The sequence below is a fragment of the Ruditapes philippinarum genome, unplaced genomic scaffold (genome assembly GCF_026571515.1).
Source record: "Ruditapes philippinarum isolate M1 unplaced genomic scaffold, ASM2657151v2 ctg2135_1_1_1_1, whole genome shotgun sequence".
NCBI classification, from domain to species: domain Eukaryota; kingdom Metazoa; phylum Mollusca; class Bivalvia; order Venerida; family Veneridae; genus Ruditapes; species Ruditapes philippinarum.
Window position 1 is genome coordinate 294110 of NW_026860228.1, and position 8297 is coordinate 302406.

Here is an 8297-nt window from a genome sequence, read left to right on the forward strand (position 1 = left end):
TAAATTCTTGAAAGTTATTAAGGATAGATATTGTTCTATTGAATTTTCAATTTGATAAAAATGTGTTTGAATCCATAAAAATCCTTTAAAAAACGGGAAATCATCATAGGAATTGTATCAGTAGTAACATCGCTGTTTATCCCCTATCCAAAAACTTATACTGTTTTTGCGGGTAAGTTCAAACTGATTTTTTTTATTGCGGTTTTTTTTTACGTAAACTTTATAAGAATTTTCATTGCCAAAGGGGAAAACCTAAATCCAGTCATTTTAGTTATTAATAGTAAACAAAGATCTTAAAAAATGCGGCCCTACCTAAATACCTGTTGCTTTGGATATGAACGGTATTACCATTATTAAAAAGGAACTATGGACTGCCATCGGAAATAAAATGGAAAATCAGACATTTGTTCATTATCAAAGAGAATTAAGCAAATTACTATTCCCAAATAACGTTTAAATACGGAAAATTCAATAATATAATCTAAATGATCTTTCAATCGAATCATTTAAATAACACCTTTTTTTGTTATTTTTTCATCGAACGGGTTGAAGGGGCCTTTAATCGAAAATAAAGGAACGATGGTGCAAAATTTTATCACTTATTATAATTGTGTATTAACATGTTTTTTGTAAACAAAATAATCTAGTGACGAGTCTGACGACAAATAAAATTATGACGAGCCAGTTGGGGAAAATTTCCCCCAATTCCGTTTAATAAACGTTATTCACAAATGAGCATGTTAATATGTGTTACTAATTTTCGGTACCTACTATTGGTTTAAGGGTCATTAAATTTGCAAAATTCTTGTTTCCATTAAAAGTAAAATTTTTTGTTCCATCTACAGTTCCATGTCAAAAGAAATGACTATTTTTTCCAAAAACCAAAAAAATTTGTCAACATTATATAAAAGAATCTCATTTTAAATTTTACCCTATAGCGTGACTATGGACCATATTTATAACCCGTTAACATATAATAAATTAATTAAAAGCATTTATGCTAATATTTAGAAAAAATACGATATAATGGTTTTTTACTAATTCTTAAACAACAGATTAAAGAATTGGGAATAACATAACAAAATTGTTCGTTTGTTTTTGGTTCTAAATGGAAAATAATTGTAAAATGAAATAACATATTTTAATTTGTTGTTCACTCCCAAATTCTTTTTAAAGGGTTACCGTTTGTAACGTTTTATGATAAGTTCTTCTTAAAATTTTGGGAGCATTAAGTTAAACATAATTTTGGGTCATCTCATAAAATTAGTCAATTTAACATTTTCCGTTATCAAGTAATGTAAGAATCCGGCTATTTTGCCCATCTTAGATTTCAAAATTATTATAATAGGGTTTTTCCAAACTTTCGAAAAGTTTGAGTAAAACTTTTCTAATTAAACTTCCGATGATCCTTAAATTAAACAATACATTTTCGAATTAAAGTTATATTGTTATTTGGGCACTTCTGTCATAACAATGGCCGTAATAAACTTATTTCCTTATTTCTTTATTACTTTTAATGCGCACAAAGCTTCGTAATAATTTTTCTGTCTGCCGGTTCTCATTAAAATTTCAGGCACCTCCAAAATATAAAAAGGTTTCTTTCTATTTATGTTTGAATGAAAATTTTTCCATTTAATTAGTTTTGATTTTATTGAAGGTTTATTTTGATCATGCTTGGCCCCAGATTCACATAACACGTTCCTTCTTTTGAATAAAGGGATAACATAAATTCAAAAACTGTTTTTTATTTTGCCAATTCTGTTAACATATTCAAATTTAATTAAGGCAAATGACCTTCAAGCCCAAAATTTATTTATTTTAAAATTTAATTAAAGCGGTCCATTGTTGTGTGAATTTTATTTTTTTAAAATATTTTAATGAAGAACATATATTTAATGATCATTTTTGAAATTCTCCCGTTATTAAGAAATTTAATTATTTTACGACCTTTTATAATTCTATTATTTATTCGTTACTATATTTAAAGGGAAAACAAAAGGGTTTGAATAACTTGATTTCAGAGAATACTAATAAATAATAAATCTGCAAATTTTCTTCCGCCAAATAATTAATATTAACGAAATTATAAAAAAATTTAAAATCTCTAAATCACCGATGTTTAAAGAGCCATGTTTGTGTATTGGGTCGTATAAAAACAAGGTGCCGCGTGAATGTCAATTCCCCACATCTTTTGATTTATGATAAATCTAGTAGAATCGTAGCGAAAAATATTAAAATATAATAAATGTATTGACCAGTCAAATATAATTTTCAACAGGGAAGGGTGTTAGAGCAGATTTTTTTCTAAGTTAAAATACGTTACAATATCAAATAATAAATAAATAAAATAAAGGAACAAAATAAAAAAATCAATGTCAACCGGTTCGCATCCACTTCAGGCCAGTGATTGCCCGTTACTGCGCCAAACAATGCTATGTTCATTAAAAATCTCATCTTAATAGTAATTAAACAATATTTCACAGTATTTAATAAATACACATGTTTTATGTACAAAAGTTTCAGGCAATCAAATAAATGCAATTAAAGTTAAACAAATGCACGCAACGAACATAAAATTGGCTGTTAATTAGTGAAAACGGCGATGAATTATCAATATTATAAATCATAAAACTTTTTTAAAAGTATTTTATTAAAATTTTCAATATTCTGACTTTCAAAATTCAATTTAAAAATTGAACATATTTAATAATTGCATGTACATTTTGAAAAAAATAAAAATGTTTTAATAAATTGAAAGTTCTGTCAACGTTAGAGATGCTATGTGGTAATTTAAATTTAATCGAATTACCTAAAAAATTTAATGAGGAAACATTTTTATTGGGCTTAAAAATTATAATGCAAATTTATTTTGTTGTTTCTCATATTTAATTTCTGTTGATTTATAATTTAAATTGTTCCTAATTTGCAACAAATTTTTCCTGGTCAACTTTACTGACAATTTTTAAACTTTTGTATATTGTGCCAAGGATTTGTTGATCATATCACAAAAAGTTGGTTTTACTTTTTGGTTAACACCCTTGTCAAAAATTTAAAAGAGAAACAGACAAACATTTTTTCGAGTTACAATAATTGAATGATAAAAGCGGGAATTGAATTTACAAACGGGTGCCGTCGCCGGGAAATTTATGAGGTAACTGTTTCCCTGGTGAATTCCATTAGAGAGTTTGATAAATTTCGTCTAAACAGTTTTTGAACTTTTTTCCTGATAATAATGTCAATATTTTCTAAACACATAAATTAAAATACGATATTCCATACGAGTTTTTTATTGGATGTACAACCATAAGGAAAATACAAACTAAAACCGAAATTTATTCATAAAAAGGCGCTTAATGAAGTCATTTAAAGGGCTTTTCCAAAAGACAATTTTACACCGGGGTAAATAAGGAGAAAAAATCCTTCTGACATGCCAGAAAATTAAGTTTAACGAATGTTCAGTTTAACTGTAAATTCAGCATTTTATAACAATAAACAATTTTTTTAGTTACCAAATAAATATTAATCATTTTAAATATTAAATAGATTTATGATGTTTTGTTTTTAATGGATTAAATTTTACGGTAGTAGAAAATGCGATCTGGGTGGGAAAAGGGATCGGGTAAGTAGATAACGTGGAATAAAAGCTATAGGGAACTGGATAAACCCGAGAATATGCCGTAATTACAGGGGAATTGGCAAACTCTGTTGCTGTTGGTACCAGTTTTTGACTGGGGTGCCTTAATAACCTTAACGGACGGTTTTGTTTTCATACTATATTAGTCTGGCTGCCGATTTTCCTGCGCCATTCTCATTTTTAGCGTCAATGGCGAAAAATCGCGTCCTCAGCAGATCTCTGCATATTGGATTTAGTTGATATTTTACGCTGAAAAAAGATACATGACCGGCGATGTACCCTATTCGAACAGCTTGTCTAGCGAAAATTAAGTACAAAATAAAAGGATATATCGTCAATTTTGAAGAGGGGTTTCTCATAGTCCCAAATTAAATTTGTGTTTATCTTTAAAATTTAAGCAGTAATTGTTATATAAATGTGGTGGGAGGTCAAACAGCAAGTTGAACATCGGACAAATGATAATTAATGTCAACGTCACAATTGATTAAAAACAATTAGTTCCTATATTTTTCTAAATATATTTTTGGGAAAAAAAAAGCTTCTAAGTATATTTTTAGTTGGTCCCCCCTTTTTCCCATAAAGGGTAAAAATTTAAAAAATTGGGTCTGTTTTTCCAGATAAAACGAAATCCCCTGATTATTTCTCATAAAAAAAGTGTTTTTAAAAAGTTTTCATTTTAGGGGTTTGCAAAGAAAAAAGTATTACCCCCTTTTTTAAATTGGAAAATTTATTCAAAAAACAACCAAAAATTCTTTAAAAAATTCCTTTTTAATAAAGTGCATTGCAAAGGATATCTGTCTTGGCTTATTTTGGAGTTATTGCCCTTTGTTCATTTTTACATTTTGAACTTTGTCGGTGTTATAATTGTAAAACTTTAAAATATATCAATATGAAACCTTGTAGGTAAATATATCTCATTGGGTAGAAGTGATGTGCAAAAAAATCATAACTCTGTCTTGCCATATTTGTATTGTCCTTTGTTCATTTTTACACTTTGAACCTTGTCCGGGACATAACTCTATATCAAAATGAAACTTTTTATGTAGATTGGTCTCATTAAATAGAAGTACAGTGCAAAAGAACCTCAAGTTTGCCTTCCTTATGTTTGGAGTTATTGCCCTTTGTTTTTTTTTATATTTTGAACTTTGTCCGGGACATAACTCTAAAACCATAAGAGGTATCAACATTAAACTTGTAGGTAGATTGGTCGCATTGAATAGAAGTACAGTGCAAAAGAATCTTATGTTTGCATTGCTTATATTTGGAGTTACTGCATTTGTTTATTTTTACATTTTGAACTTTGTATGTGACATAACTGACACTACAAGAGGTATACTTTCCTGTGTCAAAAATCTTTTCGGGGACAACCGGTTCTTGTTCATAACTGTATGGTATAATTATGATAGTGTTATTTTGTTAAGATTACTTGTATACGCAAGAAGGTCGTAGAAGAATATTTTAAAGCTTTTACTTTGTGTTCCCGTAACAACCCCTTGCGGTATTCAATAAACGCGTTTGTGTATGAAGCTGTCTCTAACCAAATCACTTCATTGCTCTTTTTCTCGTAAAAATGAATATAAAATACGATAGAATGTCATGATAATTATGTGGTGTGTGATTATGTAAATCTGCTGTATGTTTTAATTTATAAAGAGGTTTCTGGTATTTTACTTAAAACGGTTTTTTTAACAATTGTTTGCCAGTGAAATTGCCTTTTGACAAGTTCGTTCTAATTTTTCATATCAATCAAATTACTAAGATATTGATCAGTAAGTATATTGATCACTAAGGAAACTAAAAAAATTAAATTACCAAATACACTTCACGCTAAATGTAAGTAGAACCCTTAATGACGTCAGTTTGGGCGTAGCCATTTTGAAATTGTCGTCACGTCAATGAAAGTCAACGGGAAAATTATAACCATATCACTGCCATTTTGCAAAAAAAGAAAAACATCCTAAGAGATAGTGTCGTCAGAGTTAACATAACGTTAATTTTAATGATTTTATATTAATTAAAAATGAAATATTCAAATTTGATCAGACAGATCATAGTGACGCTCAAAGTCTAGGTCCCCAGCAGGGGTTTGACTCAATGGTAGCTTAAGGTCTTCAGCGTATCCTTTTCATATACTATGACATGACGTGAACGCTGAAGACAGACCGGTAGGGAAAGTCCATCAATAATCGTGCCAGGAATCTGACACGCTCGTGTTCATTCATCGAACATACCATGAAGTAAAATGAAGTATACCTTGATAAAACTATATATAATATGTTGAAAAGCCAAGGATGGACAAATAAAAATCTTATTACGAACACAAACTACCTGATTTCCGACAGGTATAAAATTCAGCACTTGGCCGACATATTGCCAAAATGTTTGAACACGTGATTACGAGATTGACCTTTACGAACCCATGTGCTCCCAACTAAAATTACGTTTTTAAATATTGAAAAGGGTGATTTACTGACTTTTGTATTCAATATAATCATATTTGTGTACTAAAAATTAAAGAGTATAAATAAAAACATTATCTTGGAATATAAATATTGAAATAATGTCAACAAATATGTTCTAAATATAGTACACGACTTTCCGCGCATGACGTCATACGAGGACTCGCTTAGTTTCTAAAAGTCCGGCGTTATTGGTGTTTTAGAATTAAACAGGCAATTTTAATGACGGTATTAATATTTTGATACTTTAAATGGTACAGAACGATATTAAAATAATTGTTTTATCGCAAAATGCACAAGAATTGACTGGAACAAGGGTATTTGCAAGTAAAAAATTGGGTTAAATCAACTTACAGTATTCTGGTTAGCTTTCGCAACGGGTCTTATCCAAAACTTTAGTGCCGCATCAGATGAAAATCAAAAATATTTAAAAGGGGCTTATGAAATTTTGGAAGCCAGAATTAACTAAATGGAAGAAAGAAAGCTAGATTTCTCATTAACGATCAGGAATCACAAATTATTGTAAGAATAATGGTTATACTGAATTAATTGCATATTTCATGTCAAACAATGAGGGTATGTATGAATTTGCTAACATTTCTGTAAACGTTAACGTGAAAAATCTGATATTGTTTTCAAACGGGCATAAATATCTTAGAAACTTGAAAGGAAATTGAATACATAGGCGAACTATTAAGTGAATTTTATACTTTCACTAACACGGAAATGTTAATGAACTTAGACTACATTTCTATGTAAAGCGATGCTATTTTGCCCTACCCAGAAAGCGCATGCGCGAGAAAATACTACATCCGGTCGAATTTTCATAGTCGTAAAAAGGTCTATACGCAATGTTTAGGCCAGCCGTACGACATTTTTTTTTAAAAATAAATAACCTTAAACAATAATTCATAATTATGCGAACTTGTGTTTCTGTATGAATAGTTTATTGAATATCATGAAAAATTACAGTAGATTTATTAATAATGGCGTTTGATGATCGGTAGTTTTCTTCCCTCTGAAAATCACATATTTTAATAACTTTAGTACGTGCAGAAGTACGAAGAGAAATAAATTGAAACATTATTAGATCATTTAAATTTTTTTTCTATGCAGATCTGCCTTAACCTGTTTTTCTTTCGTTGGTGGTTGATGGAAGTACGACAATACAGCCAAGGCATCATGTTCCGTGACGGCAGCAAACAAAAACGGCTCTGTTTAGCGCCATCCTCCCGAGTTAGTCACGACAGGTCAACCAATTGCTCTGGTACATGAGAGGACTTGACCTTGACCTGCCGTGAGCCTACTCAGCAACGTGCACGCCCAGGGAGGGATTGGGAGAAGAATAATTTATATGGACAATATAATGTAAATGTAATACATAATATGATTTGTAATATGAATTTTATCTTGATCAGTTTTATTGAATATATAAAAAATTTGCAGCTGTTTTTCACGATTGCATAATCCAATATAAAGCCCATCACGGACTTTAATTGACTTGACATTAAAATATGTGTGTCAATTACCAGAGATAGTTAGATTATAACAAAATATTTAAAAAATATATAACTTGAAAATTACACAAAATTTACATCGACATCGACAAAAACTACTTAATTTAAGATTAATTTATTTCTGATAGATCTAACCGATATCCTGTCATAATATAAACGGCCGAGTATCATCTGTAAAAACATTTAGAAAAATTGTATACTGTAGACATATTTATCAACAATGTACTGGTTTAGGCCATTTCCATTAACCGTGTTGTTGCCAACAGTGTTGGGGTTTCATGCAAGCGGTTGGGGTTCAATACTCTTAAGAGCCCTTAGATTTATTTTGTCTACATATGTACTTCAAAATCATTCTCAATCATAAAGGCGCTATGCATAATTTATAATTTCTTTATATTTTTCCTTACTTTCGGTGATTTGAAAGGGTGATTTATCAAGAAAAGAATGGGAAAGTTTTCTCAACCTTTACAATAACAATTACGCATCTACTTTATGTAAAACGCACTTGTTGCTCAAACTATATCAGAAGAAAAAGTTGATCCATTAATTGTTTATATGGTAACACGAATTAAACATAAAGTTTCAATTGTAAATAATTAATATCAAACCAGATCTACTATTTTAATTTCTTTTGTGATATCAAATAACAGAAAGGAAGTAAAAATCTCATCCATCAGTATATTCAAG